This window comes from Lotus japonicus, chromosome 6 (genome assembly GCF_012489685.1).
Source record: "Lotus japonicus ecotype B-129 chromosome 6, LjGifu_v1.2".
In the NCBI taxonomy this organism is placed as follows: domain Eukaryota; kingdom Viridiplantae; phylum Streptophyta; class Magnoliopsida; order Fabales; family Fabaceae; genus Lotus; species Lotus japonicus.
The window spans coordinates 6206194-6227571 of NC_080046.1; the positions used below are offsets into that span (position 1 = coordinate 6206194).

The window sequence follows — 21378 nt, forward strand, 5'->3', positions numbered from 1 at the left end:
CCAAATTGACTTGCAAACAACACACAGGAAGAACAAGAGATGACAACAATGGAGCAGCAGAATTAGGGTTCATCTTCTCCTTTTCTTCCTGCTTCTGCATCTCTTATCCTCTCCCGTTGTTCTTCTGCTTCTGCTTCTCTTCTCCTTTTCACCGCCGACAGACGAACAAGTGATGGCAGCAATGGAGCTCCACGAGAAGATATCACCAGTGGCAGCGTCGGTGGTTCTCAGGAAGGAAGAAAGGAGGCGACGACGGCGGCGCGATCTGGACTTGAAAGAGAGGAGTGGCGGCGCGGTTTCACGGGAGAGAGGAGAGACGACGGTGGCGTTGGTGGCTTCAGATCGGAAAGAAGATGACGACGATGATGCGATTCAAAGGAAGAGGTGATGGTTGCAGCGCCGTTTCAGGTCAGAAAGAGGAATGGTGGGTTCGACGATGGTTTGGAGAAGTAATGGAGGAGGTGGTTGTGGTAATGGTGGTGGCCGCCGGCTAGGAGAGAGGGGAAGAGTGGTGGTGGTGGTTGGCGGCTATTGGTGTGTTGATGGTGAGCATTGGAGAATGGAGATGGCTGCTAGGATTTTATGAATTGGGAATTAGTTTAATTTGGGGGAATCTAATCTAATCTAATACTATATAGTTTAAGACTCATAACAATCTTACGTGTCAGTCATACAGAGCTTCTGAAATAATGGACACGTGTCAATCAAACAAAATTCAACAAATAATCAATATGAAACTTTGATTAAACATACACTAAACCTATTCTTTTTGAAAATTTGAAAAAGAAACTTAAAATTGAGAAATAAACTACGTAACAACCATCGAGAATGATGGTTTTAACTTAAAAACTTTGAATTTTGAATACAAAATCTGATAATATTGAAAAAGAAACTTAAAAGTGAGAAATAAACTACTTAACAACCATCGAGAATGATGGTTTTCACTTAAAATTTTTGAATTTTGAATACAAAATCTGATAATATAATATTCTATTTGAAATGAACCTATACTTTCGTGGTCAAAAGAAAAGAAATTCAAAATAAACCTATATACTAACCTGAACAACAAAAACGTGCAAAACATCATCTCATTTTAATTTTAACTAACTCTTGAATTTGTGGATTAGTTTAGATTTAGTCAAGTAGAAGTATTTGAGGTATACAATGCACCTGGTCTTATATTCATTCATCTTTAACTCATAAAAAAGAGGTAAATTTAAAATACAAAATTTAAAATATTTTAAAAATAAAAACTTCATTATAAAAAAACCTGAATCACACATTTCAGAATTCACGTTCCCCATCTCAAAAATCCTCACACAACTCTCTTTACTTTCCCCTCCTTCCTCCCAACCATGACAGACCTCATATCAGATGTTTGTCTCTCAAAAGCATCAAGTTCCTTCGCTGCAAGGATATTACGTCTATGGACTCTGCCTTCCTTTGACAATCCATCAGACATAGGTACTATTGACATGGTATTGATGGATCATCAGGTACGTATACAAACTTTACAATTTTTTTCTTGGTAAATTTTCAAATATTGCTCCATATAATTTTTTTTTTAATCATTTACAGAGCTCGAAAATTCAAGCATCAATAAAAGGCTCCGCTGTCATTGAGATCTTTAATGGAAAACTCATGGAAACTGAGGTATACCAGTTTAGTGGTTTAGCTGTTTCGGGTAATATCGGAAAGTATAAATCAACACGACACTCCTGTCGTCTGAATTTCCAAGAAAAAACTACAGCTGTCGTGATTAAGGAAACAAACATCCCAAAGTTTGGATTCTCATTCATTCCATATTCTGAATTGATCAACCTAAGTATTGATACATCTTTTCTGGTTGGTGAGCGCATCTTTTCTATTTGATATTTTCTTCTATTTTAATTTTTTTATATTTAATTTTTAAATTGAAAACACTATTTTAAAATTTAAAAAAATTAACAAGATTTTATCTGGAAAAAAATGACTCTTTCATTTACGGTAAATTAATATTTTTTCATTTATATAATTATTTTTTCAAAATATTAATTTAAAATTAACAAAAAATATGAAAAAAAAAGAAGAAAAAAAAAATGACGCCTTTTTATAAAAATAGACATACAGTAAAAAAACTCTTTTATTTGCTATTTTCTTCTGTTAATATATTTACTTATCTTTCTAAATTGAAAACACTATTTTTAAATTAAGAAAAAATTAATTGAAAAAAAAGAATCAACTCCTTCTTTTATGGTAATTTAATATTATTTGCCCATTTACATAACCAATTTTTCAAATTTTGAATTAAAAAATCTATTTTTATAAAAAGAAAATGTACATACGGTTGTTAAGAAAAACAATTTTTTGAAGGCTAATAATTAGAAAAGTTAAAAATGAAATAAAACAAAGTTAACATTAACTACTTTATTTTTTCTATCTTTTACAGATATAATTGGATTGTTATCTGGTCAACCTCGGCTCACTCATTATGGAAAGGGTAAGACGAAGATTCTCAATATAGATCTATTAATTGATGGGTAAGTATTTGATTTACCAATCAATAATTTATGTTTTTAATTTCATCCATTTACAACATAATGACTTCAAATTAGATATATTTATTTAATGCAGACATAAAATGGAGTGTGCATTGTTTGGTGAATACGCTGATGAGTTTAACACATTGCTTCATAATGACACTTCTCCCAGCCAAGTTGTCGTTATTAATATGGAAAGAGTTAAATTTTATAAGGGTAATAACTCTAAATTTATTTAACATCTTAATTTTATGCAACACGTAGATAATGTGTTTTTTATGGTGATTTTATACAAAGGTAAAAATGTATTGCAAAACTCAATGTATGGAACAAAGATATTTTTCAACCCTGATATTCCTGAGGTCCTTGCTATCAAGCAAAGATATGTACATTGCAATATTCTCTTCCTAATAGTACCCACCATGCCCATTCCTTTTTTGCTGACTCAATTCATTCTTATTTTAAGCATAATGGTCAATCAAAGTCTCACACCATTCAACAATCAACTCAATGATCCTAGCCAATTGAAACCAGAAGATGACTTCTTACGCTTGACGCCGAGGATGAATATTGAGCAAATGAAGGAGTGTAGAACGGTAATAAAATTAAATGCGCATTGATTGGCTATGTTTAAATATTAAAATTTCATATTTTTTACCTTTGATTTCTTTGATATAACTTTACCTTTAAAATTAATTTTTTGAAGGAAAAGTATGTTGTGTTCCAAGCAACAGTGAAGCATATAATTGACCCAGATGATTGGTGTATGCCGCTTGTGTTTGCCATAAATCTGTTCATCAACGTAATAAGTTGAACTTCTGTGATTCTTGCAATTAACATCTCTTCACTGTATACCCAAGGTAATCACCGCAATAGATGCAATATCATTTTAAATAATTTTGTTAATACATGTGTTAAAAATGACAACTTATTCATTTTTAATATTTATTTTTGCAGGTATCGAATTAAGCTTCGTGCAATTGATGACAAAGATTCTGTTGCGTTAGTCATTTTTGATCATGAGGCTTCTATAATGCTAAATAAGTCGTGTGCAGACTTGATTCAAATTCTTGACAAGGTCCGGTTTCACGTCTAATACTCTTATTTTATGCTATTTTTTAAATAGGCCACTATATGATTGAACAACTATGTTATTATTTTTTAAGAATGGTTCACTACACACTCCGCCAAATGAAATACTTGAACTTGCTAAGAAGACATTCCTGTTCAGAGTTGAAATAAAGCAAAATAGAATGTCAAATTATGAAGCATGCTACCCAGTTAAGAGGCTCACAGATGATGTTGGACTAATTCAAAAGTTCATTGAAATGACTCCTAATAAGTTGGTATGTGTAGATAAAATTAAAAATAATAATTAATGTTTTTTGAATTCATATCTTAACTTCAACTTTAACCTTATTCCTTATCTGTAGCACCAGTCAGGAAAGGTTGTTGGATCACTATCAGACATTGAAGCAACTCCTAATACCACTTCTGATCTGAACAATTCATCAACGGTATTCTACATATATTTTACAATTTAATTGTTATCTACTTACAAAATGAATAATTAGTTTTAAATTGGTAGTATGTGAGCTTCTAATCAATCCTTTTACCTTTTCCATAGATATTTAAAGGTAAAGCCATTGCATCGCTTTCTGAAACTGATAGTTCTTCTGAGAATACTTCTATGCTGATCAATACCCCAAAGGTATTAAACAAATTTTGTAGTTTCATTCTTAACTATTTACAAACTAAATGACGGTATATTAAAAATCATTTGCATGTCAATTTTATTATTGCAGGACTTGCTCTCTGATTTCACTGCTGCCAGTGATGACAACAATGTTAAACAGACAGTGGATCAAGTTATTACATATAAGAGGAAAGTTGAAAATGAAGCTAACCTTGTGGCTGATGGATCTTCCGTTAATCGTTTGAAGAAAGTTATCAAAGTGGAGAAGAACTAATTTTGTTTTTCAATTCCATTTGATAGGATTATGACTTTTCTTTTTGTGAATTCTGGAATTCCTTAGATGCATATTTTAATTTGTCCTTTCTTATGTTGCCTTGGATTTTCGTTAATCAATAAATTGAGCAATTTAAAAAATTGATATTTTGTTGTTATTTCATATATACTAGTGTTTTTTACCCGCGCGTTGCACGGGAAATATGTCTATTGTATTTGATACATAAATTAATACTTTGATTATTAAAAATATATTGAACAACGAATGATATATAAGAGTCAGAATTGATGAGTAAAGTGGACATAAGACCTTCTCTTCTAAGCCCGATTGATACCAACGGGAACTCGTTTCACATTCTTCGTAAATATGAAGACGATAACACAAATCATAGATATAAGAAATTACCAACATATTAATCTTAAAAAAAAATGAATGTGATAGTAGCACAAATCGGGATTGTGTAAGATAAATCATAAAGTGTAACATTATTGTGTTTATTTCAACTAAGTAGGGATGACAATGCGTAGGTACTATAGTACCATCCCCATACCCGCGTTTTTAAAAATTACATATGCCTGTCCCCATACTTACGTGGGTAGCAACTCGAAGCTCTCCACCTTTAGACAATTCAATGTCTTTACAAGAAGCTATCCATCTTTGCCAAAATCTAAATCTAGGGATGACAATGGGTCTCAAAATCATAGGGTACCCGCAAAAAATACCCACTATGAGTAGGGGAAAAACCCGCTAAATGAGTATGAGGTTGGGTATAGGTAATTACCCGCAAAAAATAGTTGGTATTGGTGCGGGTATGGGCACTATAGTACCCAACCGGCCCACACCCGCACACATATGTTATTATTATTATTTGGAAATATATTAACAAATTAAATTAAGCTATAGCTTTCAAACTCACTCTATTTAAAAAAAGTTAGGGATATATTAATTAATACTCTAAAATAAATAAAAAAATAAATTAAGATAAAATCAAGAAATAAACCACCTAAATCCTAATCAAATCTAAAATTTAAAAATGTATTTTTTTACTCTAAAAATAAATCAAAAATAAATTAAGATAAAATCAAGAAATAAACAACCTAAATCCTAATCAAATCTTAAATTTTAAAATGTACTTTTTCATGAGAATTAACCTGAGAATGACACGTGTAATTTTTTTTCTTCCAATAAGTGAATATTCTGCACCCCAGAAGATTTTCTTTTCCTCAATCCTTTTGCTTTTGATTAAGAAGAGAAAAACAGGAATCCTTGAAGCATATGACGTCTTACAATTAGTTGAAGAACAAAATCAATTCACGAAGAAGATTGAAACAGAAACCCAAAATGAAGTCTTGAAGAACAAAAAACCCTCCTTCACCAATTTGAAAGGACTGTGGTGAAAGAATTGTATCTAGTGTATTTGTGAATCTTGGGGTGGAACCCTTGTGAAACAAAAAATCAAAGGCACATTTCAGTCAAGAGAAACAAAAAATGGTGTAATGCCCCAATTGTGCACACCCCAACAAATTATCTATGTATGTGAGAAAAAAAAATCTCCCACCCAAAATAATTTTGGTTACTTCACCAATGAACTTATACTAACAATCAATTTAAATTGAATTTACCTAAGAATTAAATTAGATCGAAGAAAAAACGCTGAAACGCTAAAATTAAAGGAGTGGCCGAGGGCACCATTGAGGGGGGAGAGAAATTCTTTTTCGGGAAAACTTGTCCTTTCGTCTTAGATTATCATACTCTGAAGCTTTTAAAGTTTCTTCTGACGTTAGTTAATACTGTGTAGATTGTTTTGATTTCTTTTGATTGAGTAATGTTATATTTGCTCAAAGGTTTGGTTTTGGAAACTTTGGGAGCTGCTGAGGAAGCGAGTGAAGAACCCTTGCACTGTGAAGCTGGATGAATTGGAGGTGAGGGCAACTTCTAAATTTTGGGTAGTGCCATGGCCACATTGGGCCATAGTGGTAGTGGTGGAAATAAGCCTAAGTCATGCAAGCTAGGCTTTGCGTGGCTCTGATGTTTGGGGTTCCGATTGTAGGTGGGGGTTGGGGTGGGGGTGGAGGTTTCGGTTGCAGGTGGTGGTGGTGGTGGGGTTGGGGTTGGGCCTTGGGGTTCTGGTTCCCCAATTCCTGTTTCAAATCAACAACATCAACTACCCATGAGTAGGAAGCAACCGTGGGGAAAACATCTTGTAAGTTTCATTTTTCCTCTGAGATTCCTGGATCGATGTTCACCAAGGCACGTCTTCAAGCAACTACCTAACGCTGCAAGCGGTGGGGAAAATAAGAGGAAAAGAAGGAAGAGGAACAGACCCAGTGCCTTTGCTAAAACTGAAAACTTGAACAATCTCTGAATTGTTTCACACGCATGAATCTCTACAAACTATACTAAAATCTGGTTTAAAAAAATACAAAAGCGGAAGGAGAACAATAGAAAAAACATTACATCAGAATCAAAACATTACGTCTTCAATAATAATTCGTTAAAGGGTCTATGCAAAAATTTGTAAACTTTTGGATCAAAACACACAAAATATGTGAAATTTAAGAATCCAGGATTAAATTACGAACAAAGGATAAACTGAAATGACACAAACCATCAATCACAACATGATAAACTCTACTTCACGTAACATCATCTTACGGCATACCTCTGTCCTGATCGCGACCTGTGGCAGAGGTAGAAATAGCAGCTATCAAATCTCTGCGTGTCCATGGTAGCTTTATGTACCCTCAACACCAAATCAACTCCCTTTTCTTAGAATTAGCATTAAATAAATAATAAGATAAATTAAGATAAAATCAAGAAATAAACAACATAAATCATAATCAAATCTAAACTTTAAAAAAATGTACTAAATAAAGATAGATAAAAACTACCAAAATCTAGCAAATCACAATAAAAACTCATAAAATCCTGAATTAAATAAAAATATGAAAGTTCAATAAAAATACCATAAAAATTTCATTTATACTCTAAAAATAACTCAAAATAAAATAAAATATTTCATGAAATTAAATTAAATAAATAATAAATAAAGATAGATAAAAACTATCAAAAATCTAGCAAATCACAATAAAAACTCATAAAATCCTGCATTAATTAAAAATTCGAAAATTCAATAAAATTTAATTATTATACTCTATCAATAAATGTAAAATAAAATAAAATATTTCCCGCAAGTAAAATTAAATAAATAATAAGATAAAATTAAGAAATAAACAACCCAAATCCTAATCAAATCTAAAATTTAAAAAGGTACTAAATAAAGATAGATAAAAACTACCAAATCTAGCAAATCACAATAAAAACTCATAAAATCCTGAATTAATTAAAAATCCGAAAATTCAAGAAAATTTAATTAATATACTCTAAAAATAAATCTAAAATAAAATAAAATATTTCCTGAAATTAAAATTAAATAAATAATAAGATAAATTAAAATAAAATTAAGAAATAAACAACCTAAATCTCAATCAAATCTAATATTAAAAAGGTACTAAATAAAATAGATAAAAATTAACAAAATCTAGCAAATCACAATAAAAACTCATATAATCCCGAATTAATAAAAAAAATCGAAAATTCAATAAAAATTAACTAATATATTCTAAAAATAAATTTAAAATAAATTAAAAGACCAAATCTTATCTTTTAAAATAATATCAATCAATTATTTTAGAATATATAAAATTAAAACATAAATCAATTCAAAATTATATATTCTAAAATAATATCAATTAATTAGTTTAGAATATATAAAATTAAAACATATATCAATTGAAAAGTATACCCTATAACAAATTGACACGTGGAATAATTTTTATGAGAATTAATCTGGTGCTGACATGTCACTCAGAATTAATCTGGTGATGACACGTCACCATGGAAGTTCTTCTTTTCTAATATATATATTGATTGATTGATATTGATATTGATATTGATATTGATTGATATTGATATTGATATTAATATTGATTGATATTGATGGTGATTATTAGTGTATGCATTTAAAAAAAATAGATATCTTTCCTTTCATTTTGCTGCGTGAAAACCAATGGAGTTTCCCTAAAATCTCGATTTTTTTTTCACCGACTAACAACTATGCTATTAATTAGTTTGATAGATTAACATGTGGCTAACTTTCTTGAAATCAATGCCACTTATTCAGCAAAAGTAGCGGCTAAGTATATGACACACCTATTGCAATTTTATTTTCCATTCTCCAAATAGATAGGATAAGTTGTCCTGGATAGAACACTGCATAAACCTTTTTTTTTCCAGAGAGACGCTGATGACAGATGACACCAAGAGCTAAGTAGGAAGTGACACTACTACATTATATGTTAGAACTGAACTTAAGTGTGATATGTTATATTAAAATACATGAAGGACACACACACTAACATAATATCACTGGAATATTTGATTGCTTGCATTTTACATTAAACCTACATAGTTTATCTTATGAGAATCTGTATGCTAACTGAATGTTATTCGATATATAGGATTACCTATACAAGATAAGAGAATGAAGTCTTCATCAACAAATTCAAGTCATGATCAACACGTTGAAAGTATATACCTGAACTTTCTTTCACAATAATTATAATGATTAACAGGTCCCTGATTGCCTAATTCCTTCTCGGCTGGGTGTTGTTGGCTGTCTTCTGTTTATGGCTTCGGTGGCTCTGTTTCTGTTTGTTCTTGGTGTTCTTCCTTTTGTTATGCTTTGGTTTTTGCTGTTTCTTATTCTGTTTTGTTTCTTGGTGAATTCTGTGGTACCCATATATTTTTTCGGGTATGGTACCTCGTATAGTACTTTAAGTTATAATTTTGTTATTTTTTTAAAAAAAATGGATGATTTATTGTTGCAATTTTTTTAAGAATTTAAGTTCGATGACTCAATTAACTAATTACATATTGTATTTAAGTTTGTTTATATTGTTCAATGCACGATTTGAAAAACTAGGATTTTAAGTTTAACTTTCGATTTTGAGAGATCATCTAAGATTCTTTCTTGTCAGATCTTCTTTCTCCATGCCTCACCTATGTTAAACCTTGCAAATCTTCATCCATCATTTTCTTTTAAGTTCAAATTGTATTATTTTTCTATTAATTTATCATTCTTGGTACCACGCCTTAATCTGGCTTAAGGTACCACAGCAAGCACCTTGTTTCTTTTTTTTTTTTTTACTGTTTTTCTTCTGCACTGTTCTGTTTTGTTGTTAACTCACTTGGGAGAGTTTTGTACCCAAGCTGTTGATCTTTTATTTATTTCTCCTTTCAAAAAGAGAAAGAAAGTTGGAAGTGTTGTAATAATTACTTAAGGAGTAATAATTACATAGTGTTCCAAAATGACAAGTGTGTTGATTTTGCATTGAATGGATTGGAATGAAGTCCCACATAGAAAGTGGAGCAACTTTCCAAAGCATTTATATATCATTAAATGTCAACCATTCAACAAAGAGACAAAGTGAGGATGTAGTGCTACATGTGCATGGTTTGGTGGTCCCAAGCTTTTATGTCACATGTTCCATTCACACCACCCCTCGCCGGTGTCGACACCGGCGTGGGCGTGGGCGTAGAGGCGGCTTGTAGACGGCACGACACTTGAGGCACGACGCATCGACGGCGACTCGGTTGCCGTAACGTCTGTTTGTTTACGACTCGGTTGCCGTAACGTCTGTTTGTTTTGGAATTCGAATTTTGCACCTGTTCATGAAGGGTCGCAATTATTCACATATTTGTTGGTAACAGACATAATTCATGAAGGGTCGCAACCTTATGAATTGTTCTGTTTTTGCCTATAAATAGAGTGCATGTTCAGAATTCAGATCACACAATCTTATCCTCTGTTTTCCAGAAAATACTTCGCTGCTTATCGAGTTTTCATTAGTCTTGTGCAAACTCGAACCAAGACTGATTATCCTGGGTATTCCTGCATCCAAACTCTAAGATGAAATTCAAAGAGTGCTTGAAATACTTTAAGGAAAGTGATTTCCATCACGATCAAGCCTATTTTTCCAACAGGAAGTAGAACCATAAGACTCATCTGTAATCTGCCCCAAAGCAAGGGAGTTTGAAGAGTCACCTGAACCTGTCCCAATCTCCAAAAGATTATTTGTTTGCAATGTTTCTAAATATATAAATGATTAATACTTGACATTGATGATTAAATTTGGTTTCCTATAATATCACCATTTCATTCACGTGCAGGACTCGAGGGCAGCTCTACTCCAATATCATGTCAACAAAAGTTGGAAGGTATGTTATCCAGCGGAACAAGATTGAGGACAAGGTCAGTACTACAAGCAAAAATGGCAGCACGTGAATTAAAACATCCAGGTTATACATATTAACAAAAAATTTACATGTAGTAAAAACATGAATGGTGCAAACAACTTATAACATAGTTTTTGTTTCATGACAGCTGAAACCACGGATCCAAAAGCCCAACATTTAGAATCTAGAGTAGGTACTCCTCAAAAAAATCATCTGCACATTGCTCATTCAGGTGAAAAATCATTTAGTGTACCCACTATGTGCTCTAATAATCAATTTCAGCATTTTGAGTTTTGAGTTTACTTTTCACCTCAGGTATGATACAATGTATTTCTGGTAACACTACGCAAGATCCGGTTTCAGAAGTTATAAATCCTTCCAACTCAGTCAAAAAAGGCAAGAGAACGGTTCTTGGAGATTCTGTCTTGCAAAGTGTCGTGTGGAATGGAATCCATATGAGTTACCGAAAAAGTCAAAACTCCCTTGATATGAATCAAATCAAGTTGAGGAATCATGAATATTATGACATGAATTATGACATGAATGAGCTAGGTGTGGATACAGGTGATTTTATCTATTGGATTTGAGAAACACAATTTTTAACATCAATTTTATTACAAAATTATCTCCCTAAAAAATTATTAAATGCACAGGAATTGAGAATGTGTCTCCCAATATACAAATGACAGAAGAAATGCAAAAGGAAATTGCTAAAGAAGCACGACGGCATAGAAAGTCAATAATGAATATACCATATTCATCGCGTGGTGGAAATACACCAGGTTAGACTTCAAACTGAAATATCTTTACTGCATACCTTATTTTCCTAATTAAATCGGAAAAATTCAACATGCACAAGTAAAAACTTGTGTATGGTTGCACATTGGCCTTTTGACCCACTATGGCAGGTTTTAAAAAAAAAATCAAAAAACATATTTTCTGAAATTAAACATTTATTGTTAATTAATTTTAAAAAAAAATTATTCTCCCTGAAACCTAATTATTAACTTAAACCTAATTATCTTCATCTTCCCTCAACTTGAAATTCCAGAACATTCCACCATGAACAAAACCCATTGATCTTCATCATCAGAAACACAAAATCGCAACACGAGGAAAAGGTGCGAACTTGGTGATCTGAAGCAAGAGAGAGAAGGGATGGTGGCGATCGCGCGACGAAGTGGTGCGGTGGTTGCTGGCCACGACTAGATCGACGCTTGACGGTGGATCTGGTCTGCAGGAAAAGAGAAAACCCCAGATCTTCTCGTTCGGTGTAAGAATCAGGAACGAAACCCTAGTCTGCGCCGCCACCCCCAAGCCGAGCCACCACACCAACCACCAGTGAACCCTAGGAAACCCAACACACAAGACAAGCACCCCAACTCAAAAATCCCCACCGAGAACAGATCCGAGAAGGAAAAATGGAGATGAAATGGAGGAAATTGAAAAGAGATAGTTATAGTGAAGAAGAAAGGAAACATCATGGTGTGCGAAGTCCCAAGTTCCTCTTTGCTGATTTCTGGGGGGAAAATGTAAGAATACTCAGTTAATTAGATTTCTAGGAGAGAAGAGATGAAGATAGGAAAATTAGATCCAGTTATTACTGGAAGTAAAGGGTATGAAAGGGCTTGATCATGAAATTTGCAGAGAAGCTTTCAAGATCAAACGATCAACTTGTGTTGTCCTTCTTCATTTGTTTTGTTTGTTTATTCTTGTGAGAAGTCATTTCGGTGGATACAAGATGGAACCGATGGGAATCAAGTAAGAAATTAATTTAGGTGGGGAGAGAGGAGATGAAGATGAAGGGGTGAGAGGAGAGTGAGAGATTTCAGATATGTTGCTTTAGTTGTTGTTGTTGCTACTAGGTTGGATAAATTTCTCAGATCTGTTCTATTTTCTTTGTTTTGAGCAACACTGACCCACCACATCCAACCACCAACAAACCCAGAACAAAGGCTGAAGAGGAGCACAGAAGGGAGATGGTCCTCCCCTCTTCAGATTTCACCACCGAGCAGCGACAGATGTGGCAGCGCGAGAGAGGAGAAAAAGCGGTGGATCGGACCTCGTGAGGGAGATCGGCGTTGCGCAACCATGGGATGAGAGAGATGAATGAGGTTGTTGTCGGTGGAGGAGGGGAGGAAGATGGAAAGAATTAAACCTAAACTCCAATGTAAATGTTATTATAATTATTGTTTTAACCTAATCCTTCATTAACTAATATATATGTTTTTTTATTTTTTTTTTAAAAACCTACTAAACCTGCTACCATAGGTCAAAAGTCACTTATGTAACCTTACACAAGCTTTCTTTTGTGTACCGTAAATTCCTCCAATTAAATCATATATACCTTATTTCCCTAAATAATATATCAATTTACAAGAATTGAGAACAAATATCTTAACTGGGTACCTTATTTTCCTAAAAAAATCATGTATCTTATTTTCCTAAATAATAATTCAATTCACAGGTATTGAGAATGTGTCTCCCAATATACGAATGGCTGAACAAATGCAAAAGGAAATTGCTAAAGAACCACGGCGGCAAAGAAAGTCAACAATGAATGTAAAACATTCATCGGGTGGTGAAAATACATCAGCTTAGACTTTGCAACTCAAATATCTTTACTGTATACCTTATTTTCCTAAAAAAATCAAGTACACGTTAATCACATTATATATGCGGCGGAGTTTATAATCAAGTGAAATTGGATGTTATAAGGTTACACGGCTCAACATACCACATCATCCACATCAAACTTTCTCAATAAAGATATGTTCCAAAACTCAAATTCCGAGCATATCATGACTAACATGGCATCGCAAGGTTCTGCAATGCGGAAAAACAGCTTGAGTGGAACCCACCTAGAAATCATGCAAGGTAGAGCTATAACTCATCCTATCCATGATTATGTTTATTCCAACTTACATTAAATTATAAATATTTATTAAATGCACTGGAATTGAGAACATATCTTCCAATATACAAATGACAGGACGAATGCGAAAAGAATTGGCTAAAGAGACACGGTTCCAAAGAAAGACAAGAATGAAAAAAAAAATTCATCTTGTGGTGGAAATCCATCAGGTAAGCCTTCATATACATGTAGCTTTAGTGGATAACATATGTTCCTAACTAACTCATGAACAAATTAATCACATTATGCACCCTGGAAAGTTTATAATCAAGTGCAATTAGATTTTATAATGTTTCATGGCCTCGCACACCACAACATCAATTTCAATTAATCTATATATTGGAAAAATAAAATTCTAACCATATTATGATTAAAATGGCATTTTAAGGTTCTGCTGAAACCATGCAAGGTGAAGCTACACCTCAACATAACCATGATCGTGTTTACTCTGACGTACATCAAGAAGGGGAAGTTGAAGGTAACATCATAATTTACTGTTTTGTTTAGTTAAATATTCAAAAATATTTTTACAGCTTAGACTATAATAAAAGATTATCTACTTATGAGTTTTTGATAATACATTTGTAAACAAATTACAGCTGCTTTCAATCTGGGGGAACCGAATTACACGTGCTCCATGTGTCAGGTAATTGTTTGGTACGAAGAAAGGTCAGAAAAGACTAGAACAAGTCTAAGTCCTGATTTTTCAATATGTTGTATGAAAGGCAAGATTGAGCTTCCCTTACTAAAAGAACCCCCATTGTTGCTATTAAATTTAAACAATGGTACCGACCCTAGAAGCAAACACTTCAAGCAAAATATCAGGGCATATAACAGCATGTTTTCCTTCACTTCTATTGGTGGTAAAGTTGATACTTCTCTTAACAATGGCTCTGCACCACCCCAATTCACTCTGTGTGGTCAAAACTATCATCGCATTGGCAGCTTGCTTCCTGAAAATGGTACCAGACCGAAATTCGCACAATTGTATATCTATGACACAAACAATGAGATAGCTAACAGGATGAATCATTTTAGGTAAGTTTGCTTCAAATCTATGTAATTGTTTTTTTAAATCTTGCATTTACTAACCATTACAATTACAAACCATGTTTCTTCAATACAGGTCTGGTTCTGATAAGGAAAATTTTGATGCATCATTAGTTCAAGACCTGCAACAAATGATCGATGAAAAAAATGTTCTAGCACAACTATTTAGACGTGTCAGAGACGTCTTAGCAGTGGACAACTCACTTAATGTCTCACTTAGATTATACAGAAGTAGGTCAAAGGATCCAAGGACTTATAACCTTCCAACATGCGATGAAGTTGCTGCCTTGATTGTTGGTGATATAAGTGAAGTTGACCCTGGAAGGGACATCATTGTTAAGAAGACTTCTGGTCGGCTGGAAAGAATTTATGAAACTCATGCTTCTTTCATTCCTTTGCAGTATCCGTTATTGTTTCCTCTTGGTCAAGATGGATGGCAAGATGACATACCCATAAGAGGCTCTGTGTTGCTTGAAGGAAATCGAAAAAGGATTACAGTTTCGCTTAGAGAATTCATTGCTTTCAGAATTCAAGAAAGGGTGGATGAGCTCGGTACTATTGTAAATGCTGGTAGACTATTTCAGCAATTTGTTGTTGATGCATACACAATGATTGAGTCTCGAGGGCTATCATGGTATAGGCAAAATCAACACAATAAGATGTGATGTCCTGTCAGGCATACAAGAAGCTGTAAATAGAGGTGATACAGAACCGTCATCTATCGGAACACGCATCATACTGCCACCTTCATTCACTGGTGGAGCGAGATTTATGTTCAACAATTGCCAGGATGCTATGGCGATATGTAAGAAGATGGGATTTCCAGACCTTTTTATTACAATCACTTGCAATTCTAATTGGAAAGAAATCTCAGATTTTGTGCGTTCCAGAAACCTAAAACCAGACGAGCGACCAGATATAGTATGTCGAGTGTTCAAGATGAAGGTTGATAATCTCATTTCAGATCTTAAGAAGGAAAAAATATTTGGAGAAGTTGATGCAGGTCAGATTACTTACAAGTTTCATTAACTTTCAATTATGTTAGTTAACTTTAGCTATATCTATTTCAAGTATTTATGCTACTAACACCTACAAAATAATTTCCTTGATTAAAAATAGGAATGTACACAATTGAGTTCCAGAAGCGAGGTCTTCTGCATGCTCATATACTATTATGGTTACATGGTGAAAGCAAGCTTACCTCACCTCATGATATTGACAAAAAGATATCAGCAGAATTGCCAGATCCTCAATTATACCCCAGATTGTATGATGCCGTTTCCACCTACATGATGCATGGACCATGTGGTAAAGCTAATCCAAAATGTGCATGCATGAAGAATGGGAAGTGTACTAAGTACTTCCCAAAGAAATTCCAGAATTCTACAACTATTGATGATAATGGGTATCCACATTATCGTAGAAGACAGTCTGGCATTAAAGTTATGAAGAATGGAATTGAACTTGATAGCAGGAACGTTGTACCTTATAACCCAAAATTGCTAATGAGGTATCAGGCGCATATTAATGTCGAGTATTGCTACAAGTCAAATTCCATCAAGTACCTGTTCAAATATGTTAACAAAGGACCAGACAAGGTCACTGCTGAGATTACAACAACTGTTGAATCATCTGGAAATAAACGTGTTGTTGACGAAATAAAGCAGTACTATGATTGTCGCTACCTTTCACCGTGTGAAGCAGTATGGAGAACTTTTAAGTTTGAGATCCATGAAAGGTGATTATTCATCAAAACACGCAAACCTAATAAGTATTTGATTCTACTTATACTTTAATGGTTACTTTTAATTGTACTACTGTATTCAACTTTACATAGGTTATCTTTGATGCCCCCATAAAATTACTAATTATTTCTTTTGCATTTGACATTCATCTCAGGTGGCCTCCGGTAAAAAGATTAAAATTCCATCTTGAGAATCAACAGTCCGTTCTTTTTTAAGATCATGAAGACATTACAGATGTACTGGAAAAAAAGAAGGACTGTACCAAAATGTTTTTGGCGTGGATGGATGCCAACAAAAAGATACCAGAAGCAAGAAGTTTGACCTACTCTGAGTTTCCAAGTAAATTTGTGTATAATGAAAAGGACAGACTATGGGAGTTGAGGAAACAAGGATACTCAATTGGAAGACTAACATATATTCCACCAGGTACCGGAGAATTATATTACATGAGGATGTTATTAGCTATTCAAAGAGGATGCACTAGCTTTGAGAGCATAAGGACCGTAAAAGGGGAAATTCACAGTACTTACCAAAAAGCATGTTATGCTCTTGGATTGTTGTTTGACGATAAACAGTACATTGGTGCTATCAGAGAGGCCAGTGAGCTTGGATCAGGTAACCAGTTAAGAGGGTTATTTGTTTCTTTGCTCATAACAAATTCTTTGAGCAGACCGGACCATGTATGGGAAAGTACTTGGCAGTTATTGTCTGAAGGCATTGAATATTCATTACGCATGTCCCTTGATAGACCAGGTAACATGCTAACTACATTAAAAATTCTTCCAATGCGTATTAATATGCATACTTATGCTTCTTCTTTTTTTTTTTTTTTTGCAGATTTGATAATTGAAGAAACAGAACTGAAGAAACTGTGTCTTCTAAAAATTGACAACACTTTGCAATCTAATGGGAAGTCTTTGGCAGATTTTACATGCTTCTCAAATTATGACTTATCCGGGGTGGAACACTACCGGAATAAATTTGTTGTCGATGAGATGGCATACAATAGTGAAGAAATGCAAGACATGCATGCAAACCTGGTGTCATCCTTAACTGATGAACAGAGAAAGGTGCATGATCAAATCATGGGTGCAGTAACCAAATATTCAGGTATATTTTACTTTGTTTACGGCTATGGAGGAACGGGAAAAACTTACATCTGGAAGACTTTATCAGCTGGCCTACGAGCAATTGGTAAAATTGTATTAAATGTGGCCTCAAGTGGAATTGCTTCACTACTTCTTCCCGGGGGCAGAACGACACATTCAAGATTCTCAATTCCCCTTAATATCAATGAAACCTCAACCTGTAAAATTAGCAAGGGTAGCTTGAAGGCAAAGTTGTTGCAGCAATCTTCTTTGATCATATGGGATGAAGCGCCTATGTTGAACAGATTTTGCTTTGAAGCTCTTGATAGGACACTCAAGGATATAATGTCATCTGAGAATCGAGCAAATGCCAATAAACCGTTTGGAGGTAAGGTAGTTGTATTAGGAGGGGATTTCAGACAAATACTCCCTGTTATTCAAAAGGGGTCTAGACAAGATATAGTTGCAACAATTGTAAATTCTTCATATTTATGGGAAAACTGCAAAGTTCTTTCCTTGAAAAAAAATATGAGGTTACTCAATACGAATGGACATCAAGATAATGATGACGTCAAAGAATTTGCTGAGTGGATTCTTAAATTGGGAAACGGTGAATCAGCAACCAATGATGACGGTGAAATGCTTATTGATGTTCCTCATGATCTTTTGATTACTGATCCATCTGAACCGTTGCTCCAACTTATACAGTTTGTTTATCCAGATATGGTTTCTCATCTTACAAATCCAACCTTTTATCAAGAAAGAGCTATATTAGCCCCCACATTAGAATCAGTTGAAAAAGTCAATCAATATATTTTATCTTGCATTGAAGGGGAAGAAAAAGAATATCTGAGTTGTGATTCTGCTTGCAAGTCTGATGAGGACAACGATGTTGAAGCTGCATGGTTAACCCCAGAGTTTCTACATGAAGTAAAATGTTTTGGAATTCCAAATCACAAATTGGTGTTGAAGAAAGGGGTGCCTGTCATGCTTCTAAGAAACTTAGACCAATCCTCTGGATTATGTAATGGAACTAGACTTTTAATAGAGGATTTGTGCCCAAATGTGATCGGTGCGACTGTTGTGACCGGAACAAATTCCGGAAAAAAAGTTTACATTGGTAGAATGAGTTTGATTCCCCAAGACTCTGGTCTTCCATTCAAATTTGAAAGGCGACAATTTCCATTAGCGGTTTGTTACGCAATGACCATCAACAAGAGTCAAGGGCAGTCTTTGAGCCATGTTGGATTATACCTTCCTAGACCAGTATTCACTCATGGTCAGTTCTACGTAGTAGTATCAAGAGTCAAAATTAGAAAAAGGTTAAGAATCCTAATACTGGATGATGAAGGAAAAATTACCACTTCAACAACAAATGTTGTCTACAGGGAGGTCTTTGAAAATATTTGAGGTTTGTTCTTTATCTAATATTTGTAGTCAATTGAAATTACTTTGTACTTTCAAATTATCATATAATATGTTGTTATTTCTATTTGGTACTTGAATGATGAGATTCCAATTCAATTGTGTGATTTCTTTTATTTTTGTTGTTGATTATTATGATTGAAGGTTGCAAGAGATATTGTGTGGCAAAATACCCATGGAGTCTTTCAGCCCGATAAATAACTGTGTTGGTAATAATAGTTTTACTTAAAGCTGTTAGATGATTTCTATTATTGATTCTGATAATGTATTTGAAGTACATATTGCATTCAACTTATTTTGGAATAATCATATTAGTCAAATGTTATGATATTATATGTTCCTATGATGCTTAAGCTATTACATGCTGGGAATACAATTGTCTATCACTACATACATGAAATTGAAAGCTACTTAAATATGCACTAATCTGTCATCTGACTACAAATATGTTATTATTTTAGTAATATATATATTTTTTCTCTTGAATAAATAGTTTTAGTCCTAACCAGTTAGTGATGTAATTTTTATGGTGTCTCATTCTTTGCAGGTGGAGACTTGTGAAAAAGAAAAAGAAAAAAATGTCACTTCATACGAAAATAAATCAAAGGCATTTTTACATTGCTATTATTTATTTTATAATGAATTTTCCAGTTCAAGTGGTTTTCACATTTTAAGGATCTTTTTGAATGGCTTAATAGCACTTTTGGTCCCCACATTTCAAAAATGTGCAATATTAATCCCCCACGTTTGAAAATAGCATAATGGTATCTCAACGTTTATCTCCGTTAGCAGTTTTGGTCCCTCAGCTAATTTGCCGTTAGAAACTTAATGTTTTTGTGTGAAATAAAAAACTTAAGCCATAAATAAAAAAATAAAACTTCATCCTCCAGCAGCAACCGAATCCAGATCTTTTAATTCATCATCTTCATCATTCTTCCATCAAAACCACAAACTTCAAGCACCATAACCACAAAAGCACCAAATATATCATTTATATCACTTTTCCCTTTCTCTTTCCTTTAAAATCCCTAATCTGAAGAAAGCTTTCAATACACCATAACCACAAATCGTTCTCATTCCCTAACTCTTCTTCTACTAGAGCCGCCACCACTACCACACCGTCGTCACCTCCAAACAACAAGCCGTTGCAACCATCGACCACCACCGCTCCTCACCATCGAGTCATTAGCTCACCACCAACATTTCGAAGCTTCTCAAAACAACGGAGTCACCGCCTCTTCGAACCCAGATCTGAAGAAAGCTTTGATTTTTCTTTTCTTTTCTTTTCTTCACGTTGTAGATCTGATTGGGTTGCAGTGGGCGGGGGGTTCTGGGTTAGGGAGATGGCTTGATGGGTGGTGTTGTCTGTGTGGAATGGAAACGGGCTTGGGTGATATTGTTGGTGAAGAAGATATGATGTTAGAGGATGACTTGATGAAGATGATTTGCTGGAATGGGAAGGCCTGTTAGAGGATTTGATATTGTTGGTGAAGAAGATATTTAACACATATTTGGTTTTAGATTCCATGTTTTTTGTTTTATTTTTGGGTTTCTGGAACTGAGTTTTGAGTTGAAAAAAAATTCATGCTTTTATTCATGATTTATGTGTTGGGAAAAATCAATTTATTCATGATTTATGGTTTGGGTGGTGCCTGGGGAGGTTGGAGGTGAAGAAGAAGATAAAGATGATGAAGGGGAAGATTTTAATTAATTTCATAATATTTTCCATTTTTTGTTTAATTTTTAATTAGATTTTTGACGGAAAACGTTAAAATGTTAACGGTGGGACCAAAAATGCACACGTTGTCAAACGTGTGGGACTAATTTTGTTATTTTCAAACGTGGGGATTAATATTGCACATTTTTGAAACGTGGGGGACCAAAAGTGCTATTAAGCCTTTTTTGAATCTATTTGTTATGTAATTTGGTTCATTGTATCTCTAAGTAAAATACTATTTAAGATGTGAGTTATTTCAGTTTTCTACATTACGTCAATTTGGATGAAATTTATCTTATATTTAATTACTTTGTTTTTAATGCATGATGATCAACATATGCAAGATTATACCTATGAATATAATACACACATGATTCTGTGTATGATAGTGTCTTCTCTAAAACCAAAGTAAAAATTAAACATAACCAAAACATACCTGAATGTAACTCGACTCAGTTAAAACAAAAGGTCATATAAAAAACATTATTTATTGCTCTTAACTTCATTTTTATTTCTTTTACCATATTATTTCATCCGTGCGACGCACGGGTTCGGATACTAGTTAGGATTAGTTTAGGGGGAATTAATATTGTTATTTAGATTAGGATTAAAATTAGTAATATGTTTTAATTTTGTTAATTATCTAATGTGTA

General features: G+C 33.8%; 1 pseudogene; it reads left to right on the top strand.

Annotated features, from left to right (window-relative positions):
• The first annotated feature begins 1355 nt into the window (after nucleotides 1–1355).
• LOC130724785 (uncharacterized) lies at nucleotides 1356–18993 on the top strand (annotated as a pseudogene).
• The last annotated feature ends 2385 nt before the right edge of the window (nucleotides 18994–21378 follow it).